This window comes from Carettochelys insculpta, chromosome 5 (assembly GCF_033958435.1).
Source record: "Carettochelys insculpta isolate YL-2023 chromosome 5, ASM3395843v1, whole genome shotgun sequence".
Lineage (NCBI taxonomy): Eukaryota > Metazoa > Chordata > Testudines > Carettochelyidae > Carettochelys > Carettochelys insculpta.
In genome coordinates, this window is record NC_134141.1 from 116,715,898 (window position 1) to 116,731,048 (window position 15,151).

At 45.4% G+C, this 15,151-nt stretch overlaps 2 protein-coding genes across 3 annotated transcripts in view; both read left to right on the forward strand.

Annotated features, from left to right (window-relative positions):
* The window catches only part of PIAS2 (protein inhibitor of activated STAT 2), a 57,315-nt gene extending 49,781 nt beyond the window's left edge, over positions 1-7,534 (forward strand). Inside the window, exons 16-17 of one of the 2 annotated variants that reach the window (XR_012645811.1) lie at positions 13-194; positions 7,399-7,534. The gene's annotated coding sequence lies outside the window, so the exon portion shown is untranslated. Of the gene's footprint in view, positions 1-12; positions 1,324-7,398 lie in introns of those variants that run through there. The other variant, XR_012645810.1, reaches the window with a different exon arrangement.
* Positions 7,535-11,678: 4,144 nt separating this feature from the next.
* Positions 11,679-15,151, forward strand: part of ST8SIA5 (ST8 alpha-N-acetyl-neuraminide alpha-2,8-sialyltransferase 5) — a 74,143-nt gene continuing 70,670 nt past the window's right edge. Inside the window, exon 1 of the mRNA XM_074994356.1 lies at positions 11,679-11,763. The gene's annotated coding sequence lies outside the window, so the exon portion shown is untranslated. The remainder of the gene's footprint in view (positions 11,764-15,151) is intronic.

Sequence of the window (15,151 nt, forward strand, 5' to 3'; positions counted from 1 at the left end):
GATTTCATTTAGGTATCCGATACCAAGATATCGGGACCAGTTCCCTCAAGGTCCTGGCTGCGATGACTTATTGGGGATTGATCCTGCTTGAAGCAGGGGTCTGGACTAGATGACCACCTGAGGTCCCTTCCAGCTCTATGATTCTACCAGATCTTTGTGAACTTCAGAAGTATCCCACTCATATTTTTTGTCAGGTAATGGGCATACTGCTTAAATTCTTGACAGGAACTTCTATCTTTGTTTCCTCTGCTAAGCCAGCAGGGAAGGACCGAATTTTTGTATACAGCAGGGGGTCAGCAACCTTTCCAAGGCGGAGTGCCGAAATTTGACCTTTTAACTTCTACGTACAGCCTGAGTGCTGGTGATACTCTTCGAACTCACTAAGGCTCTGTCTACCTGAAATAGCTATTTTGCATCTTTGATACACACCCCTCATTTTTCGAAATAATGAGTGCACTATTTCAGCATCCCTGTACTGCTCATGGAGAGCCGTAATCCATGAGGGGGAGGCACAATTTAAGAGGTCCTGCTGCAGCACAGACGAGAAGAGGCAGAAGAAAAGAGTGGCAAAAACTGCACTGCGCACTTCCAACAGCTACTAACACCTGCCCCTTCTGTGATGAGACCTGCAGCTCCAGAACTGGGCTGATCAGCCATCAGTGGACTCACAAATAGGAGGGTGGCATGAAGACGTCCTACTGATTATCGAGTGACTGCCAAGACAGACTCCTCATTGCACAACGAGTGAGGGATACTTTGAGAAGGAGCATTATTTTGACATTTTGGCACTGTTTAGACATTGTCCAATGGTAACATAGGCTATTTTGAAATAAGATATGCAAATTGCATATATTTTTGATTTTAGGCTGCTATGTAGATGTAGACTCAATAGTCCTACTTACAGCAGCTTCATTAATAAATAACTAAAGATGCAGAGCTTTACCGTTGAGGTGGTGGTTGGCAGCACTAGCTGCTCTTTTGTTAATCCACATGAGGCCTGGCTTTGAGCCAGCTGCCTGGGGGAAGAGTGGTGGGCTGAGCCCCCGCATCATGTGCGGATGAAAATTGGCTTGCATGGCACTCTTAACACTGGTGCTAGGGGTTGCTGATGCCTGTTGGGCAAAAGTCAGCATGGTTTCTGCAGAGGGAAGTCGTGTCTGTCTAATCTATTAGAATTCTTTGAAGGGGTTAATAAACATGCGGACAAGGGGCACCCAGTGGACATAATATACCTAGATTTCCAGAAAGCCTTTGACACGGTCCCACACCAAAGGCTTTTATGTAAATTAGGTGGTCATGGGATAGGAGGAAAGGTCCTTTCATGGATCGGGAATTGGTTAAAAGACAGAAAACAAAGGGTGGGAATAAATGGTAAATTTTCACAATGGAGGGGGGTAACTAGTGGTGTTCCCCAGGGCTCAGTCCTGGGACCGATCCTGTTCAATTTGTTCATCAATGATCTAGAAAATGAGGTAAGCAGTGAGGTGGCAAAGTTTGCAGATGACACCAAGTTGTTCAGGACAGTCAAAAGCAAAAGGGATTGTGAAGAACTACAAAAAGATCTCAGCAAACTGAGTGAGTGGGCAGCAAAATGGCAAATGAAATTTAATGTGGGTAAGTGTAAGGTAATGCATGTTGGAAAAAATAACCCAAATTACACGTACTACATGATGGGGTCAAATTTAGCTACGACAGATCAGGAAAGGGATCTTGGAGTTATAGTGGATAGTTCTCTGAAGACATCCACGCAGTGTGCAGCGGCAGTTAGTAAGGCAAATAGGATGTTAGGAATTATTAAAAAAGGGATCGATAATAAGACAAAAGATATCATACTTCCCCTATATAAAACTATGGTACGCCCACATCTCGAGTACTGCGTGCAGATGTGGTCTCCTCACCTCAAAAAAGATATATTGGCATTAGAAAAGGTTCAGAAAAGAGCGACTAAGATGATTAGGGGCTTGGAAAGGGTCCCATATGGGGAGAGGCTAGAGAGACTGGGACTTTTCAGTTTGGAAAAGAGGCGATTGAGGGGCGATATGATAGAGGTATATAAAATCATGAATGGTGTGGAGAAAGTGAATATAGAAAAATTATTTACCTTTTCCCATAATACAAGAACTAGGGGACACCAAATGAAATTGATGGGTAGTAGGTTCAAAACTAATAAAAGGAAATTTTTCTTCACACAGCGCACAGTCAACCTGTGGAACTCCTTGCCCGAGGAGGCTGTGAAGGCCAGGACTCTATTAGGGTTTAAAAAAGAGCTTGATAAATTTTTGCAGGTCAGGTCCATAAATGGCTATTAGCCAGGGATAAAGTATGGTGCCCTAGCCTTCAGTACAAGGGCAGGAGATGGATGGCACGAGATAAATCACTTGTCTTCTGTTCTCCTTCTCTGGGGCACCTGGCATTGGCCACCGTCGGCAGATGGGATGCTGGGCTTGATGGACCTTTGGTCTGACCCAGTATGGCCATTCTTATGTTCTTATGTTCTTATGTTCTTATGTTATACAGACGGTTGAGGGTGTTGTCAGATTAGGCACAACTTTTCAGTGGCTGTTTCAAATTGGATGCAACTGAGTCTGATTTCTGTGAGGCAGCAAATTCCAATAAAATTGTAACTGTGCGCATCCACCATTTTACACCAAATTACAACAGGAATCTACAGTGCCCCTTCATTCCCACAGTTGTAGTGTTTGCCCTTTTTATGACAAAAGTTCTACACAATTTCTTTTGCCTTATGCAGCAAATTTTATTTGTACACCTTGGGGAGTTCTGTGCCACTGCACCGGAGCAATGTGGTGCAGATTTCTTTTTCCCCCACCAGAAACCACTTCTGCCCAAGAAGTGCTGCAGTTCTGCCTTTTGCCCACTGGCGGCTGCTGTGGTGCCAGAACAGCCAGTTGACTGGCAGAAACAACTAGCACAGGGGTGAGCAAACTTTTTAGGCTGGACCTCACTTTTATTAGCAGCCCTCCTCCCCAGCTGTCTAATGTAATCCAAACTGATAAATTTCAGTTATGTTCATATGGGAAAAAAATCCTTTCAGAATGTGTAAGTAAAGAAGGTTGTAGAGTGTAAAATAAAATAATTAATTGGTATATAAATGTATACCTAAAAACAGTAGTATATTTGAACTTCTTAGTTCCTGGATCAATATTCTCATCAAAATCTATGTGGAGGCAGGGGGTAAGGGATGTGGAAGGGCAGCATTAAGGTATTGGATTACAAGATTTAGGGAAAGTTTAAAATAATTTTATAGTACTTTACATAGACTTAATTATGATACATCTTGTTCATCTTTCCACGTCAGTGAATCGTGTTGCCCTGCTTTGGCTCAAGCAAATACCAGTTTTACATACCTAAGAGTCTATGTTGATTTGTCATGATCAACATAAGCAATCACAGACATTCCTGATACTGGACTTTTTGTCAATAATCATTCTGATCTGCTCTCCAGTGCAGTTCACGCGAGGGAGGAAAAGAACCAGTGCTACAGCTACTTTTTATCCTGTGGAAGTTATATTATATTTCAGTGATAAATGAAGTAAATTACACACATATTCCCTGTGGAAAATAGCCTATTTTGATCAGCAGTGGTCTTGTTTATGATGACATTTAAAAATATCCTTATGCTTCAGAGCTCAAGTACAAGAGAGCTGAATGGAGTCATTCCTACCTCTCTGTGCTTTTGATACAAACATCACCACCTTGAGATTGTTTGTTTGTTTTTGTAACAATAAAGGCTAGAACCTAAATTTAAAAAATGACTTTGATTCTGCAGCACAAAGTGACAACTTCTAGCAAACTTATCAACTTGCTAAGGCAGTATGTGCTGGCTCAGCGTGAACCCTGCCTGGCACTATGGATTTAAGCATATATGGAGTTACTGTGGAACACATATGGCAACATACTATATAAGTAATAAAAGTATTATAAGGTGTGTTAGTAATTAAATCTTTCTAAATGTGTAAATACCCTTATTTGCATGCCATAGGAGTCTAGACCAGGCCCCCACTAAACCATTTGACTAAAGTAAGTACTGTAGCTTTATTTCCTTGAACTTTGTCATTTATTTTCTCAAAAACATACATGATTTGCTTCCCTGTTTCTGAAGTACAACATTTATAGAAGTAGAAAATTCTTTGCACACAGATGCATGCAATGTTAAATTCATTCTCGTCCAAATGGCTTAGGGACATCCAAATCTTCTGGATAACTGAACAGCCATCCTGGATAAGCCCAAAGGTCGCTTTAGCCCAGTAGCCTGTCCTCCAACAGGGGCCAATGCCAGGTGTCCTAGAGGGAATGAACAGAAGAGGCTATCATTAAGTGATCCATCTGCTGTTGCTTCTTCCCAGCTTCTGGCAAACAGGCAGGGGACACCATCCCCGGCTATTAGCCATTGATGGACCTGTTCTATGTGAAATAACTTGGGCTTTCAGATAAAGAGGCACCCTAGTAACTAACATGGGGATGCACACAGACTCAGCCATCCTGCATTTTCAGACAAAAACAATTTGGAGACCTAAACTGCACTGTACTGGGTTTGACAACGATTTATTTATTTATTTTTTGAATAAAGGTGAGAGTTGCCATGTTTAGGGCATCTCTACACTCTTGCATGTACAGCAGCCCAATTGTACTGCTGCAGCTGTGCCGCTGTAAGCTGGCTCAGAGATGCTGTACGCCGAAGGGAAAGCTCTCCTGTGGACATAAAACCACAGAAACAAGAGGGAGTACCTCTGCACACAGCAGTGCTTATGTGGGTGAATTTTGTCACTTGGTGCTCCCCCCCCAGAACTCCCACACCCCACAACAAACCTCACCTCCTGCATCCATATCTCCCCAACCTCACCCTGCATGGTGCAGCACCTCCTCCAGACAGAAGAAGTGTCCAGGGCAGCCCCAGACACAAACCCCCTAATGATGGAAGTTTAGCCAACTGTGTTTGACCATGGGCACCATGCTTCAAGAGCCCAGTGCAAGACGAATGTACTGGGAGCTGGGTCAGTGCCTTTATGTTCCCCACCTAGGTTCACAGAGAGTACGGCCAGCAGCCAAGGCAAGCAGCTGGGGCTTATTAAGAACCAGCCTGCTGCAAAAAGGCTAATTAGACACCTGCTGCCAGTTAAGGTTTTCTGGTGCACTATAAGGTTTCCCCCAGGCAGCTGAGGGGAAGATGATAAGGAGCGGACCAGGAAGAGAAGCTGAAGGGCTTGGAAGATAGAAGCAGTGCAGCCAGGCACAGGGGAAGGTGCTAGAGGGAAGTAGTGGGAGAAGTGGTTCAAGGAAAGGCCCCATCAGCTGTCTCCCATCTAGGGTCCCTAGGTTGGAGCTCAGAGTAGTGGGCTGACCTGGGCTCCTCCCCACCCCCCTTCTCCTGGAGAGCTGCTTTAGTGGAAGGACAGTGGTGTCAGAATCTGAAGGGGTCTTTCCCCATCTCCGGGGACTTGCCCATTATGAGACTGGTTCGGTAAACGGAGACCCTTGTTCCTGGAAGGACCCAAGGCAGTAGAAGGGCCACCGTGAGTCTCTGAGGCACACACTTAAAATCTGCCAGGAAGCACAGAACCCCCACAGAAAGCCAATAGGGGACTTGTCACACCACATAAGTGGTATTGTCATGGCCATAAATGTTCTGTGTACTTTGCTTTAACCCAGTTGCTTTCCATGCAGCTGTTCCATTTTTCAGTATTAGCGTCAGCTTGACTAAAGGTATTACAGTTCACACACTTCTTTCACAGGACTAGATGTTCTCCAAAAAGTGTTAAAGATGTTCCTGCAATTTGTTACACTGGTATCAGCACGTAGATTTGTGTGTTACAGATGTGAAATGCCATGTATTTCCAACATCACTATTCGTATTGTAGTACCGACCTAAGGCCACTTGGGAAGCTTTCCATTAAGTACTGCAAAACCGTAATGGAAGATACAGTCCCTAGCTCAAAGAGATCTGAGCAGAGGAAGGACAAGCTGTTCAGGGCAGGGACTGTCCTGTTGTATGCTTGTACAGTGCCTAGCACAACTGAGCCTCAGTCCCTTACTGGGGCAGCTAGATGCTATTGCAGTGTGGGGGCAGAGAGGAAGCCCCTGCTGCTGAACCCCTGCTGCAGCTCAGGGCCACAGCTCCCCTACTCTGGAGCCCCTGCTGCAGGGCCAGAACCTCTCTTTAGGACATGGCTGGAGCCCACCTCTCTGGAGCCCTCTCTGTGGATTGGGGCTGGAGCCCCCCCTCCAGATCATGAGCACCCGGAGGTTTGTGTTCAAAGACTTTTTTTTTTTTTTGACCTCACTGTGCTGGAACTCTGATTATAACTGTGTATTTTTACAGCGTTATTCATAAGAATTACAGAGCAAACAGACATGCACGTCACTGATGAGCTTTATTAATGAAGCTGTTGTAGGTAGGACTATTACTGTCTTTAAAGAGTATCACCGGCACTCAGAGACTAAATAAATGTCACATTTCAGCAGTTTGCTGTGGCAACATTGCTGACCGCTGTTTTAGCCACTAGAAGGCATGTTTTATTGTGACCAAGTCTGTCTCTTCCATACTTGTGTATTACCTAGGGAGGTGATCGAAGCTCTATCCTTAGAGGTTTTGAGTCCCAGCTTGACAAAGCCCTGGCTGGGATGATTTAGTTGGGCTTGTTCCTGCTTTGAGCAGGGGGTTGGACTTGGTGACCTCCTGAGGTCTCTTCCAGCCCTAGAATTCTATGATCACTTAACGCTCTGGTCTTTGTTAAGACAGTTATTCTTGGTACAAAACTATCCCACTGATGTATATTAAATTGAAGGGTGAAGTCCTCAGTTGAATTACCAGGCAGCAGTGTGTTCCAGCTCTTTGGAGTACTCAACGAGAGGGCCTGGGCACCATGGGAGAGGTGGTTTTGGGGTGACATTGGACTGGATGGGCTGTTGATGCCACTTGGCAAGGAGAAAGGAAGTGGTGAAAGCTCAGGGTGACACCATTACACTGTGAGCAGGCTGTTGGTGGTAGGGTGCGGAGCAGCATTCCCTGTAAGCTGAGCATTTGGGTGGTGGCCCAGGAGAGGATCAAGTGCCGCCCAGGTAATTAGCAGAGCACCCACAGCTGCCAGGATGTGTTTCTGCTGGTGGTGAACATAACAAAATTTATTCCACCCATGATGGAAAAAGAGGGAACACCAGTGTCGAGTCAAAGCTGCACAGCACAAAGGCCTCCAGGGTTACGGGTCATGCTGTGACAGACCCCCTTTGTGCTCTGGCTGAAGCCCCGTGGTGTCACACTGCTGTAGTTGAACAGCACTCGCACCCAGCCTGCTCTGAGGTTTTATGCTCTGGCAAAACCATTTCTGATGGCTTCTCAAGGGGAACAGCCTAAGAGGGAACGGTATTTTCTGTTTATTTCAGGCAGGCCATAGAACAAAAGGGCAACATGAGGAACAAAAGAACTAGTGCTTGAAGAGAGCCTGGATGCAGCAGCCATGCAGTTCAAATGCCTGACTGCGGGAGAGAGGTGGGAGACAGCTGACTTGCCTAGGCATCTCATGGGAGGAGCACAAAGGAGGGCGCAAGCTAAAGGTGACCCGTCCATGTTAACCCCCACCCGACTTCTCCCCGCCTGGCCTCCATCTCATGTTAGCTGGGGCAGGAAGGAGGGAGGCTAAGAGGTCCGTCTGCTGCTCCAGATACCAGTTTGAGCCCTACAGCTCTCCAGAACCGCAGCAAATAAATGGCACTTGGGGCCTCGGGGCAACCCCACACTGGCAGGTCCTCCAGTGCAGCTGTACCACCCCTGCCCTTCCTCAGCGGGAGGCACAAACCAACACACCTGCAACTAAACAAAAAGAAGCCCAAGAAAAGGTGAGAGACTGGTTGTTGGAGGTGATGAAGAGGCACAGACCCATCCTACAGTGTCTTCTCAATATAGCCCTGTAGGGGAGACTTGCCTTCAGAGCTCGGAACCTTTCCAGAACGTTCACTACCAAAGTCCACCTTGCAAAGTTGCCCCATAGAGGAAAGGGAAGTTCTCTTTGCGTCTCGATTTACTGTAATAGAAACCCACCGCAAGCCAGTTTTACTTATCAGAGTCCTTCAAAAAGGCGAAGGCTTTGGCACTCAGCTCTAATGAATTTCTATTCATGTCTTTTCCCTGCACGAGAAATGTGACCGACACTTTGGTAATAAGCTTTTCTGCATGAAAGCATTTCCCCTATAGCATGTCATGCGGTGTTGTCAGGCACAGACATCGAGCAGCTTCCTTTTAATCAACCTTTCGTCAACCTGGTTATGTCATAACAGAGTTGAAAAATACGTTTGTACTTGGGAATCACCCATCACTTGCTTGTATTTCTTCAGAGGCAGAAGCTCAGCACAGACTTATCTACTGCTTAACATTCACTTAAGCGCTATTTTACAGTAACATGTCAAAACTTTTTTTAATTGCAAATTAGCTTATTTCTCTAAGCACAAAGTTTAGGAGATGAAACTGAATTGCAACTCTCTTGGTTTCTGTAATCCAGCAGTCTTAATTTCAGAGAGGTGGTTCTAAAGAGGATTTAGTTTTTTGTTTTGTTTTAAAGGACAGGAGCTTTTTCTAGATGCAGAGCCTGGCTCCAAGACTTTGGGTGTGCATGCTCCAGAAAAAGCTGTTGTTGGTTTTTTTCTTTTCTTTAAAAAATGGATAGAAAACAGTCAGATCATCTCTTATTGCTTCTATATGAATCCATGGTGTGCCCACTTCTTGAATACTGTGTGCCAATCCAGTTTCCACATTTCAAAAAAGATAGTTTGGAACTGGAAAAGATACAGAAAAGGACAACAAACATGGCTGGGGTATAGAATAAGACATTATCGGTCTAAAAGATTGTAAAATAGAGGGAGAAAAATATTCTGTTTAATCTCTGAGGGTAGGACAAGAAACAACGGGCTTAAATTCCACCAAGGGAGATTTAGTTTGGAGAAAGGAAAAACTCCCTGTTAGGGTGGTTAAGCACTGGAATAAACTGCCTAGGAAGGTTGTGGAATCTGCATCACTGGAAGGCTAACAGCATATCAGGATGCATTAGGAGGTGCACTGAGAGCAGATAAAGAGAAGTAGTAATTCCCCTCTATTTGGCACTGGTGAGGCCACATCTGGAATATTGTATCCAGTTTTGGGCCCCCCAGTATAAAAAGGATGTGGAGCAGGTTCAGTGGAGGGCAACAAAAAATGATTCAGGGGCCTGAGCGCATGACCTGTGAGGAGACACTGAGGGATTTGGGCTTGTTTTGTTTACAGAAGAGAAGACTTAGGGGTGATTTAATAGCAGCCTTCAACTTCCTGAAGGGGAGTGCTAAAGGGGGTGGAGAGAAACCGTTCTCATTGGTGACAGATGGTAGAACAGGGAGCAATGGTCTGAAGTTACAGAAGGAGAGGAGTAGGTTGGATATTAGGAAAAACTACTTCACCAGGTGGGTGGTGAAGCACTGGAATGCGTTACCTAGAGAGGTGGTGGATTCTCCATCCCTTGAGGTTTTTAAGTCCCAGCCAGACAACATCCTGGCTGGGATGACTTAGTGGGGGTTGATCCTGCTTGAAGCAGGGGACTGGACTAGATGGCCCCCCGAGGTCCCTTCCAACCCTAGGATTCTATTATGATTCTGTATAATTGCTAGTGTTTTGTCCAATCTGGTTTGAAAACTTCCACAGTAGATTGAGGCATGAAAAGGGAGAAGGGGATGGAACAAGCTCTGTCCTGACATCTAGTGGTGAGCTGGAGAGCAAAGGTGGAGGGGAGGAGACTTCAAGAACAGGCCGTAGCAAACTGCGCATTCAACGGAGGCAGCTGCTTTGCCAAAATGATCAGTTTTGGCTGGTGCTGGGCAACCAATCATTAGCTAAATTCATCCCCTAACTTTGGGATGTTGCTGATTATGCATTATAACAAGCTTTGTATTGTTTGTATCTATACTACACCCAGCTGTACAGACACTCTTTTCTTCACCTGAGCATTTTACACATTTTTAACATTAGTTTTAATGACATTTTTCAATTGGAATGCCAGGGAGTGGAATGTTATCTTCACTGTGTGACTAAATTGCTGCAGGACTGTACTTACCCTGTCCCGATTCAGCGGCTCCCCCTATATTGTACCTCACTTGCTAACCAGGGGTTCGGGATACCAAACCCTCTGGAAAGAAAGCAACCTGGAGGGTAGAGCCGGGTGGTTTACTGGGGGTGTGCAGACCCTGCCTAAAGAGCTCTAAATGCTATTTGGCTCTTCTTGCGGTTTAGAGAGAGAGCTGGTTGGTTTCAATTGAGAGCCCTTGTTCAGTGCAGGGAGTGCTAGTGCTGAAATTACAGCTGACCAGGTGCTGAGCCTTGGGAACTGTGGGGGTTAGCACTGCAGTGAAAAAGGCTGCCCCAGCCATGAGGTTCCCTAGGGACGTCACTGTGAACTGACTCAGGAAAGCTGGCTCCGCAATTGCAGTCCCCCTGCACCCCCTCAGCCAGCCTCCTCTCTTTGGTCTTATAAATAGCCATAGCCAGGAGGAGGCTGACAAGGAGGTTCCATGACTTTGTGAGACCACCAGTGGGGTAAACAAGGAGCTGACTTCCGGCAGAAGGGTTATACGCAGGTCCTGCACTAGCAGCAGTGGCTGGGAACTCCAGGCCCTTTTGAAATGCCATGGGAGCATCACTTCTCACAGCTTCTGGGGGCTGGGGAGGGGTCCTAGTGTTGTACCCCAGGCAGCACTAAGGCTTGGTGGCCCTGCCCCTTCTGCATGAGGCTCCACCTCTTCAAGGGGGCATGGAGCCAGCCTCCTCCCCTCTCCCCACCACAGCTTCCTCCCAGGCTTTCAATGGCTGCTGGCCCCTGCTGATTACACATACATTAAAAGAACATCCCTGTCCCCAGATAGCTTGTAGTCTAAGGCCCTGACTCTGCAATCATTCAACTGTATGTAGAACTTTACTTCCCCGAGAAGTCCCAAAGCAATTAAGGTGACATCTCGCAAGCAGGACCAAGCCCTAAATAAATATAAAAATAAAACTATTTTTGTTTGCCTGTAAACATTTTCAAGGGGCTGACTTGATTTTGAATTTTGTTCACACCTGAAAGGCAGGGAACCCCCTCTGAATGGGACTCAACCCTCTTCAAAGCAGTTGGATATTAAAAACACTACCGAAAGAGTCTCAAGGGACACAGCAACACCCAATGTATCAATGGCTCATCATGAGCGGAACGGGGGTTTCACTGAAGAAATCGGCTGCTGTGCTAGCAAAAACAGCAGCTGCTGTCACAGACAGGAGAAGAAAAGCTCCTGAAGAAATAGGCCAGATATTTCAGATCCAGCTGAAAACGGGGGTGACAGTGAGTGAAATTTAAGCAGCTCATTAACAGCATAAACCCAGTGCTCTAGCTAATAAAGTCATGAAATTCCTATTGTCTTCTACTGGAGTGGACCCATATGATTTCAATATTTGTCCTCCACTGACCTCCTAGGCAGGATTTCAGTGCGGGAGGGATCCAGCTACTGGTACAATTGCCAAGGCAAAGGGAGTGTTTTGTGGGCGGACTGAAATTTGACATCAAGGGCAAACTGGAACAGGGCATTGGTTGCAAATATCTATGATGCAGAGGCTGGATGTGGCTTGACACGGACAGGAGGTGGTGAGGGGTGGGGAGACCTGGTGATTTGAAGAGCTTAAGAAACAGGAGATTGACAGTGGAGGAGAAGCAGACAGAGAAGGGATCTGGGAAGATAGGAAAGCTACCACACTCGCTGAAGGTAAACGAGAAATCAGTCTGTTTGGAAATGGTCTGTTTGCGGCTGAGCTGCTGTTCTGTCTGCAGCTGGTAACGTGATGGTCTCTGAGGCACTTTCTGATCTATTCATTGAAACCTTTACCCCAAATTTAGCTCCCTGCTAATATGCGTAAGCCTCCTGGATTTTAAAAGCACAGAGCAGCTCCAGGCAGTTTAGGGGGTTCATTTTCAAAACAGAATGCCTGTATTCTAAAGTGAAATATGTCTTGTGCATAGAAATGGGCAGTTCAGAGGGAGGTGCAGTGTAAATGAGATGTCAGATACATGCAGGTAAATGCACAAGACCAAGAGGGAGATTTTCAGGGGTTAATGAGAGGTAGACCTGAGCACTCTTTGTGCCTTTGCAAATCTCCCTTTGAAGAATCTGGTAGAAGGATATGTCAGATGTAATAACTACACTCGGCGTGTCACTGGATGATGCTTTATTAACCAAGGATAGTGTAGAACGCTAACAGAAATAGGAAATAGGTGTTGGAATGAAAGATGACTGTTTAATAAGGAATAAACAAAGAAGTAAAATTTAGTGGTATGACATGACCCAGAAACTGACTTGACAGAACTTGATATCTTAGGATCCGTTATTTTTTCTGCTGATAGATAAATGATCTCTGAGTGCTGTGAAGATGCCAGTAAGTTAATCTCAGCTAAATATTCTTCACAGGTGTCCCTGGAGGAGACTTTTCTCAGCTCTGATTTTATTCTTTCTGAGCAATGCTCTCAACTTTGATTCAATATAAGCTGCTAGAACAGCTCGGGCTCATTACAACAATGAATGTTTTGGTCCTGGGCAGTGAGGTGGCTCGTAGCACTGCACCTTTCTGAAATTACATGCTCCAGTTACCCCGACTTTCTTCAAGATTGGTGAAACACAGAAAAAAAGGAACAAGATGACAGACATAAAACCCAACAGTTCCTTGGCTCTGCTGGAATCTGTATCTTCCAGGCAAGCCCCAGTAGGGTATGATGTTGCTTAACACTTTTGCACTTGTGTCACTCAGCATGAAGAGTACGCGCCTTGTCAGTTTTCCTGGGAGACCATAGGGAACAAGCAGATATTAGCTGTAATCCTCTCAGTGGGTGGCATTCGCAGCTGTGTGAAACAGCAGCACAAAGTCTATGTGTTACTCATCTCCCACTTTTGCCCTGTTTTTTGAGGAATTAGTAAATGGCCCTTGAGCAGTGTTCCCTCTAATTTTTTTCTACTCATTTGTGGAATTAATTTTGTCATGTGCACCAAGGCCTGTACAGAAGTGCACCACCAATAGAAACCCATTCTGTTGGTTGTGGGTGGCTGTGGGTGCTCTCTTGGGCAGCTGTCCAAGCGCTGAGCTTAAAGGGAACACTGCCCTTGGGTCACACGTAGGCTAGTTAGTGCTTTTTCTTGGCATAGGGATGCATGTCATTTGAGATTTGCAGAAAAGCTTGTTGGTGGAAAAACACATGTAACCACTCCCCCAAAGGAAGCAGGTGAGTGCATAGACACCAGACAGAAGCCCATGCCAGGACAGTGGGAGAGTGGCAAAAGGAAGCCTTGGACAGTGCTAGGGCATGATCGCGGCCTATTGCAACCTGGTTGTGCAGACAAATAACCCAAGTACTGGAATGGGCAGAATCGGTAGAGCTGGAACAGCCCTCCAAGAGCACGGCTAGGGACACCACATCAGGGACCATGAGGCTGACTCAGTTAATGTTCATGTAGCACTTTGATGCCTGAGATGAATCTCTCCTACTGATTAGGAGTCAAACGAGTTGCAAAGGTGTCAAGGAGAAGAGATTCATGCACCACATAGCGCTGACTCAAAGGAGACATGATGAACAGCAAAACATATTTAATGCTCATGAGGTATGTGTCTTACTACCAGTGCTCAACATCCAGGGTAACTGTACGTCTCCATGACCTTCAGGACTGAATTTATTTCTTCCTGTCGTAATTTCTCTCACCACCTAGAAAGAAAATTGCAGCTTCCGCAGAGCAAGTAATATTACCCTTCTTTGTTTTATTTTTATGTCTGTCCAGTTATATTTACACACCAGGGTGTAATTCTGAAATATTGGAGAAGTGGTGGTGTTTGCCTTTAGAAAGAAAGAGAACCTGAGTGTGCCTTGTTTACATTTATAGAGCACCTTTCCACAAATGACACCCACGTGTTTTCTGAACATTCAGAGACCTATAAATTCCAGGAATCAAACTGGAAGGAAATAGGTAGTACAGGTTGAACCTCTCTAGACTTGCACTCTCTGGTCCACCAGCATCCATGATCTGGCCTGATTTTAGTTAGCCAGATGTCTACTTATTATGAGTGTGGCCAAGCTTCTTGTGGTCCCATAAAGTTTGTTTCCAGCTACTGCTCCTGGCTCTCGGGGTTCTGTGTTTGTTATTTAGCTGTAATTTACCCCAATGTCTTTCAAGAGCTCAGTAAGCAGTGGAAGTGTAGGTAATGTGCTAGACAATATTGACCTCCTGTGGTTCAGCAAATTCCCTCATCTGCCACAGGTCAGGTCTTGAGCGTGACAAAGGGACATTAATCGCTACAGAATGATCATGAATTAAGGCTCATGCTATTGCTAGTGATTAAATCAGCCTCTGCTTTCCCTGTAGCACTGGTTTACCAGGCCAGAGTGAGTAAGTCTGGCTTTCCCTTTCCCCTTGTACAGATAAGACACGAAGCAAAGGGCTGCACTGAGTTAGTGCCTTTGTAAGGGTAACATTTACCTTTGCGATCAGCACTGGCTCTCTCAGGGAGACCCCATTGGCACCCCTAGTGGGTCTGTTCACTTTGAAGAAATGCAGCATAGACAACAGAGATATGCAGTGCAGATAAGAGCTTTGTGGTAGGAACTTAAAGGTTATCTTTGGTATTTGTAGCCTTTGCAGAGCTCAGCTACTTGTCTGCTTCCACTAGGTGGTGTTTAATTTCCTTAGCACAGCTCCTCATTGGCTTGTTTTTCAACAGTTTATTTCTGTCTGTTATTATGGTCATGGCCATGTTAGACTCCGGTATGAATATTTACAGCTCATTCTTTTGTCTATTTTTCTTGATCCCTGAAGCCATTAGTTTCTCCCCTGCTCCCTTTGGCCCTGGCTTGAATGCATTGCCTGATTCTCAGACTGGAAAATACAAGCTAGTTTGTATCCTTCAAGGTGACCTTAAATGGCATCAATAGAAGGAAAGCAATCGGATGCCATTAACAGCACTCTCTTGGATTATTGGTTGGCACAGATAAGGCTCCTTGGTGAAGATGCCCTCTGCTCTTCTGCATCACAGTTGTTATTTTGTGTCCTGGGATTTGTATAATTGTGTTACGCAGCAAAACTTAGCTAAGCCTCAGCACCAAATTCTTAGTGGGCT